We start from the raw sequence: 8,578 nt of genomic DNA, 5'->3' as shown, positions 1-8,578 counted from the left end.
TACTTAAGTACTTCCTCTAGCCCAAAATAATTGAAGTTCTAGAATTGTGCTAAGTCAAACTTGTTAAATTTTGTCTAAATTTATAGAAAAACCAAATATATTTCGTGATGTATCTAATAAAACAAATTTGATGTTGTGATTGTTGATATATTTTCATATAAACTTTGTCAAACTTAATGAAATTTGACTTAGGACAAACCTAGAACTTCAATTTTTTTTGCTCCTATGCTTCAGTTAAGAAAATAAAATAGTAAATAAAGGTATTAAGAAAATTTGACTGTGTTGATCCTTCCCCATAAAAACCACATATTTTGCTCCTATGCTTGAGAAGTCCTTATGTTGGCAATTTACCTACTTTTTAACAACCCACTATCGGAGTTCTCTCTCGATTAGGAATACATAAGCTCAGTAGAGGAAGGCAGGGATTGCCAGGAATTGTCTAGCTTCAGATGAAATTTGTTCATCTTATTGACTTATTGGTTCTGTCCAGTGTCCCCTAGTTCTAGTCATTTTGTTGCGAAACAACATGTTCGTTCTCATCACAGAAGCTCAGAACTAGAGCTGACTTGTTTAGTACTACCACTTAAGATTAATCAAGCATTGGATTATTAATCATGTAAGCATAGTTAAGCGTGTGCCCTGGTTCAGTCAGTCAAATACAGTAATATTCATAAGAATTAGGACATGGCAAGAGCAAGAAAAGAAGCATCTGCCAGGACGAGATTGGAGCAAATTTGTAGAACATAGTAGTGAACAGAGCAACCTGCTGACCTGAACAAATCATAATTAGTGATGTTTTTTTTACTACTTATTCTTACAGTGCCTATAATGCACGGCAAATCACAAATAGCTATGCTTTTCGCGAAGCTCTTTGTTTGATCAGGCGCATCGAAATTGTGTCGATGTGGTGCTTTAAGATAAGAAACGGTCTGTAAAAAGAAGTGAGACAAATCACTGACAGACAGCGGGAAATGCCGGCATATTCTTGCAAGTTAATCAAAGAGGAACAGCTCAGCACTGTCTTGACTTTTTTTTATCACATCACAGTTCTTGTACTATGTATGATGCACAAATCACATTGCAAGCTGTTGGGTGCTATTTCAGAAAATGCGTCTTTTTGGAGGGTTTGGATCATGTCATACTTAGTATAAAAGCAAATGTACCAATATCAGCTGTTGAGCGAGAAGAAAGCAAATGTACCAATATCACGGGATACCCAAATAATTCTTAAATTCCACCTAAATAACTGAACAGCGTTTTCTATGTATCAAAAATATCTAAAAGTACATTAGTTGGCATATTTGCGGCAAAGTAATCTCTATTGCTCTGCCCTCCGGTTAGTCAGGGTAAAAAGCCAGAAATCTTATTCTTCCTGTGAACTCTTATGATAGATCTAAAGCACTTTTAATGCATATTCAGAACCTACCCGTAACCACTTGGTACTTCAGTACTAAGGAGAAGGGCAAATATTCATGCAAACATCATCAGTTTCTTATTTGTAAGCTATCACAAATCTCTCTAAAACACCTTTTCCTCATCTTGTAGATTCTAGTCTTGTAGTTGTTTTATCATGCCATGCCCCGTTGTCTAATGTTACAAACCATTTTTTTTACTACTTCATTGAATAGAAGCTACGGCTTCTTCTGATAATTTTTTTAAAAAAAAACCTACGATGTCTTGTTGATCGACCCGGAATAATAAGATATAGAGGATTTTGTTGTCAGCAGTTTAGCATGCCACCAATAAGGGAAAAATTGAACAAGTATGGTGAGCACGCGCGGATTAACATTGACATCATATAATGGTTTAAACATGGAATGGATAGATGAGTAAACTAGAAAGCGATAACCATGAAATGGGTAGGCGTTTTCTCCCTACTAGAGCCCTTGAAGAAAACGTGGCAGCCTCACACACTTGCCATCTTTCCTCTCGAAGAACACATGCCTGACTAGGCTTTGTTTGAAGCAGAGCCCAAGAACCTTTGGATCAATGTAGCTCCATACGAATTTATCAATCAGCTCGCCCTTGCTGTCACAGTGAAATAGTGTCTGGGACCAACGATTGCGACTGATCAGCAGCATATCTCCATTCTCAGACACAACCTTGCCGTATAGGCACTCGACGTAGTTATCATATCTCAGCATCTGGTAACTCCGCATCTGACTCTCCGGCAATTGAGTCGAGTACTTTGATGACCATACCTCCACCTTGTAGTCCTGCAACACCCATGCTTTTACGGTCATGGTACCGACATCTATCTGGCCGATGCCGAGTGTACCATCCATCTGCAGCAGTTGTGCTGAGCTGCAGGCTGTGGGACATTGGATCCACCTGAATGATTCAGCCAGTGTATCAAAAATTATGATCTCGCCGTCAAAGGCGTTGACAGTGTACCAGTGCAGGCAGTCATGTAGCAGGACAGGCGGGTGGTGGCAGGCATGAAGATGCCAGCATGACCTGTCCTTCTTTATAGACGACGAGGCCACCGGCAGACCGATACATCTCTCTTTTTTCCCCACGGTGAGGACGTAGTAGTAGACAACATTGTCGTCGCTGTTGTTTGGGCGCCTCCAGTAGAGGATGCGGTACTCGCCGGACGGGTGGTGAGGGTACAGGGCGACGACATTGCCGCCGGTCAGATCCGGTAGCGTGCACCACTGACGCGTGGCTGGATTGCAGAGGTAGAAGCGGTGGTTGGAGTAAGATATGAGGATGAGGCCGTCGCAGGAGGCGTGCAAGGTGAAGTTACGGCGAGAGTAGTTGTAGTCTAGGACGGGCCGGCGCGCGGCGGGGGTTCGCCGGATGTCCAGGGCATCGACCGCGGCGTGGGCGGTGTACTCATTGCCCTTGGTACGGAAGAAGACCAGCGGGAGCGACGGCTGGCGGCGGTGGCGGGCGTCGGAGGCCAGACGGCACCAGGAGCGGCAGACCAAGCGGCAGCGGAGGAGCTCCTTGGCCGGCAGGCGGACGAGGATCTCCCATTGGAAGAGCTCGTCCGGGAGGGCGGCGACGGCGGCAAGGCCGCGCTTGCACGACGTCCCGTTCACCATGGTCTTGCACGGGGGATCGTAGGGTTTGGGCGGCTGCGGATCGTAGGGTCTGGTGGAGAATTGGGAAATCATGGCTTGCACAAGTATTAAAGCACCAGCCAACGGTGGATTAATCCATCTCGCGCCTTCATTGATTTTTTTAAATGAATATCTACATATCCATTGAGAATATGTGCAAGTTTTCACAGATACAACTTTTTATTGGAAATATGATTTTTTGAATCATTTGAAAAAAGGCTCCATAAGTTCCCTCCCACATTTGTTATGCCAGGCTACATATACCCAAGAAAAGAAAAGGCTAGAGCTAGTTCGTGAATTGCCCGCCATCGCATTGTACAAACAGGATAGGGCCGATATATGGCCACTGAGCCTTCTAAAAGGATCTACTAAATTTATCGAGTTGTTTTAAAGAATCAAAACTGTCGGTTATTAACGGATCTACATATACCATTTCTTGCATAGCGGAGAAGGCCTCGAGCCATTTATAGAGAATATGCATCTACTTGTTTTTCTTATTTATGCTAGTATTGATTAAGAGCACAATTTCCTATACATATGTTCCACCCGGAAAACTTATGCAACATCCGCATAGAAATCTTGAATGGTCATTCGGGCCGCAACAGGAATCCTCACTGTCTTCTGATCCTTACGCCAAGTAATGCTGCCAAAGGTGTAGTCCCCTTGCAGCCTCCACATAGGCGACAACTTCACCTTAAATGAATGAACTCTGTTCGTGGCGTCGAACACAAGCATTGGCGGCTCGACCTTGATCCTGACTCCAGCTGGGCTCTGGACTTTTGCATGGTACACAGAGTTGGCCTCACCGACGTTCGTCACTGTCCTCCACACAGTGATCGGGCGCCTCAGCTCAGGCACTGCGATAGATGGCAGGTTCAGGTGGTATGCCGGTAGCGCCGTCGCGTCACAACTCACGTTCGTCCTCCTGACGATGGTGCACCCAAAGAATCTGTTATAGTCGCGGGGATCGATGTCGTAGACCAGGCCGGGATCAGCCGCGCCGTCAGGGTTGATGTTGCCGCCGCCATAGTCAAACGGGTCTGCCATCTTCCGCAGCACTCCTTCCGCTAGTATGGGCATGTCGCGCTCGTCCGTTACATGGGCTTCACCACCATGCAAAAGAAACATAGATGAACTAGGAATCTTTGGATGTGCTACCTCTGCAGAGTTGGTTCGTATCTGCTACGTGCTTTTTACCTGTGGTGATGATGGCAGATTTTATGACGGCAGGAGACCAGTCTTGGTGCAAAGCTTTCAGTAGCGCGACGATTCCTGCTACATGTGGGGCCGCCATCGATGTCCCGGAATACATTACATAGGAATCTCCCACCGCCGCCAAGATGTTGGCTCCAGGTGCAGCTATGTCAGGCTTGATAATGTCTGCCACTTTTGCCCCTAGTATCTCTTTCCCCGTAACGGTGCGTGCCGGTTCAATCTTCGCCACTGGAGAGCTGCTTACGCAACAAAAAGAAAAGGTTCTCTCCATTGAAGATAAGGGTTGAACTCCTGATGGCAGAAAACTAAGAGAAACTGCGTACCTGGTAGCGTCCATGTATTTTCCTATCTTCACCCCAGTGTCAAGGTCCACAAGAACGCAGGACATCCCTTTGCAATCACTTAGAGCGTCCGTGGTATATTGAGCGAAAATAAGACCAGATCCCCCGCCATTTTGGACGTATTGTTTCGCCTCTGCGAAAGTGTTCCGTGGGGCGATCGCGTCGGGATCATTTGGCTGTATGGGTAAGCAGAGCAGGATTATCCCTTTCACGTCCATGCCATTGAGGACATCCGTACGTGGTACACCTATATATATATATATATATATATATATATATATATATATATATATATATATATATATATATATATATATATATATATATATATATATAGACACACACACACACACACACAAGCCCGAGTGAAGTCGATCAGCTTAAGAATTGCCCGACAGATTCAAAAACCCAACAAAGAGCTTATAATCCACTTACGGGCCATAAAAGGCAAGACTTGCGAAACTACTCCTTGACGAGTTCTGTACGTGGTAATAGAAAGACTGTCCCTGCAAAAAGAAAGAGACACAGTTTGCTCACACACGCTTGTGATTCTTTAGTTCTGTCTAATTAATTTTCCTATTAGTTCCATACGTATACGTACGAGTATCTGTTGCTTGTTTCCCAGCGTGATCACCGTCGGGAACGACCAATCAACCTTGCTCGCCGCAACGGTGATGGCCCATGGTGAAGTGTTCCTGATGGTCTGCGGTCTGGGCCCGTCGTTGCCGCCTGCATACACCACGGTGATCCCCTTCTGAACTGCGTGCAGAGCGCCAAATGAGTTCTCTCCACCAGTAAGGGACAGCGACAACACATCCACTCCATCGTAGATCGCGTCGTCGATGGCGGCCAACACATCGGCCGAATTGCCCGACATGCGAGCGCCCCATAAGGACTTGTACACGGCTATGCGAGCGCGCGGGGCGCCTCCCCGTGCAACCCCTTTGGCGAGGCCGTGGAAGCTGGCCGCCTCCACGGCTGAGCCCGCCGCGGTGGACGCGCAGTGTGTGCCATGGCCGTTATGGTCCCGGGGCGAGAGTGAGTCCGCCTTGAGGATTTCGTCGGTCAGTCCGGCATTATAGAACCGTGCACCGATGATCTTGCGGCCGCAGTTGTTGATGCCCCAATATGGCCCGAGTTGACACTTTCCTTTCCACCTTGACGGTACCGGCCCGTACCCTTCATCCCTGAAGCTTCTCGACTCCGGCCATATCCCTGATTAATTAGTCGGTTTATATAAGAAGAAAAGTTAGCAAATTAAAATGGGAGTGAGCAGAAAAATAATTGTTCCTTAGTCAAACTAGTAATATCCGTCACACTGGGATTCATCTTATCTCTTTTGCAATGGTCGCACGGTTCTCAATTTAGTAAGTAAGACTGAATAGTTATCTCTCAGCCCTCTAGAAAAAATACCAAAACTAAACTAATTATAAACACATGGATGCATATATAGATCTGAGACAATTCAATCACTGTACGAGTTCAAACAGTGGTAACTAACTGGTTGACTAACCGGTGTCAACAACCCCGATGATTACATCGTCTCCATAGTTTTTCTGAACACAATCCTCTCCATAGTTGCTTCCATGGAGTAGCTCCTTGTGGTGGTTGCGCTGTGCGTTTTGCTCTGCTCGACGCTGATGACCTCCGGAAACTCTGCACACATCACATCACATGATAATTGCTCAATTATAGAGCTTAATATGCAAGGAGAAATGAGAACTAAATTAGTTGTCCATGACGACGATGACTTCCTACCTGCAAGTTGCTTTGCTTGCTCCGATGTAAGCATCGCAGCAAAGCCGGAGAAGCCATGCTTGTAGTTGTACACCACAGAGGCAACAGACTCCTCCTTGCTTCCGGGAAGATCGGTGAGCATGTCATGGTGCGAGGCCACGACGTGATCGGGGTGTCCATGCTTCACGTCACCCAGGTAAACTATGTAGAGCTAAACACAACAGATGCATACATGCATCCAGAGGGCTAGCTTGAAACGTCACCGTTAATTAATTAATAAATTAAACTACTGAAGCACAAATTACCTTGCTGAGACGATCCTCCCTGTACTCTGCACAATAGTATGCAAAGGCAAAGTTACTTATGTTCGAAAGGCCTGACTTTTCTTCATCTGAATTATTTGCAGTTTCTTTCGAGAACAAAATATGAGCATGAGCATCAAGGTGCCCACACGGTGCGCTCCATGTCAATTATGCTCATAATGATCAACAGACTTTTTTTTCCAGTTGAAGGCTATGTATCTTTGAAAGGTTCAACTTTCCCTTATCTTGATCATTTGTATTTCTCTTACGAACAAGAATGAGCAAAGTTTTCAGTGACGCTAACATGTAAAGTTGGAGAAAAATTACTGAAAACTCCTCCCCCTCCCTCCCTCCCGCTCTAAACACACACTTGTGCCGACGACCCTGTTGGCCGTGTAAGCAGCCTAATGGAAATTTGTTCAGGTGGGAGAATGCCCCTAGGCTTTTAGAAAAATTATACTACATACCATGAACAAAGCAAGGATATATCTGGCGCGTATGGTATATTGTTGCCCACACACAGCCTTGGTTATGTACCTTATATGCAAACTTCAAGAAAATCTACAAATTGAAAGTGAGGAAATAGATACAATGCAATATGAAGATACAAATTTTGAATTCAAAACACATGTCAAGAAGCAAGAAGATACGACGGTGTGTCTAATAATTATTGCATTGAAATTTGACCTCATATTGCTGGTTGTTGCTATCTAACTGCATAAAATGAAACATCTCTCCCCTTCCCTACAAAAGGGAAACTTCTCCCTCCTCAAATCTCTCCAAACCATATATAAACTAGAGATCCTACCCCCTGCATTGCTACAGGAATTGGTTGTGGTTATTTTGAATGAGATTTGGTTGTATGTAGAGCTGCAAGGAAAACTCGAGGCTCGTGAGCCGCTTGATATTGACTCGTCTTTTTGCTCGACTCGAGATCGACTCAAAAAGAAATGAGCTAAGTATGAACACGTTATGTAGCTCGATGGAGAAACGAACTGATCTCGAGCCAACAATGGCTTGCTTTGAGTTTACCTTGATAATTGGATATAATATTATTGTATTAAATAATCATGATATATATTAGAAGGGAATATGAGAATTTATTACCTTGCATGTTTTGTATTATTTTTCTTCATTTTATTTACTAGCAAACATGGAAGATTAATTAAGAGTGAAGACAATTCAGGGCTCAATATGGTACGTGGTCAACTATGTGTTAAATATCATGTTAATTTTGGCCAAAGTTTCAAAGCAATCACACCTTCATATTCTTACTATTAAGTACTATTCTTCAGTTGAGAGAGAATAAGTTGAACTACCATGGAAAAAATTATATTACCATCATTTTGATTGGAATAATATTTTATAGTGGTTTTCTTATGCTGTGTTGTGGCCTATCTTGTTCAAAACATTTCCTTAGATTATTGAAAATCATCTTATTTTGCTCGAAACTACCTCGAGATCGTTACAAGCTGAGTACGAGCCACTTTCTACAACTGGACTTTCAGTTTCACTCAGTTTGAGCTCGCTTGAGTTTCAATATAAGTTGAGCAGAGCCTAGTCCAACTCGCTCGAACTCGACTTGTTTGCAGCCCTAGTTGTATGTAATATTACCATTTAGATCAATAATATGAGAACTGAAACTACAATACGTAAAAGTTAGTGTGCTTGATTATTGTAGAGTTGTGGAATATTTATTGAATATGAGATGCAAGAAGGGTGCATGTTAAAAATGGGTCTTTTTTCAATGCATGGTGACATGATGAGTCGGCATAGTTGCATGTTGAGAGAATTAGAGTTAGTGAGGATCGACTATTTAGGTATATATAGAATGTGCACTAAATTTATTTTGGATTTTCCTTAAAACTGGTTAATTAATCCAATGTATTCCCCTAGTTGATGTAACATGTGCATA

General features: G+C 43.7%; 1 pseudogene; it reads right to left on the bottom strand.

Moving 5' to 3' along the window:
- Positions 1 to 6,826, bottom strand: part of LOC119270827 — a 57,754-nt pseudogene extending 50,928 nt beyond the window's left edge.
- Between the last annotated feature and the right edge of the window lie 1,752 nt (positions 6,827 to 8,578).

This window comes from Triticum dicoccoides, chromosome 3A, assembly GCF_002162155.2.
Source record: "Triticum dicoccoides isolate Atlit2015 ecotype Zavitan chromosome 3A, WEW_v2.0, whole genome shotgun sequence".
Classification (NCBI taxonomy): domain Eukaryota; kingdom Viridiplantae; phylum Streptophyta; class Magnoliopsida; order Poales; family Poaceae; genus Triticum; species Triticum dicoccoides.
The sequence above is the reverse complement of the archived record's forward strand: the minus strand, read 5'-3'. Positions and strand labels throughout refer to the sequence as shown.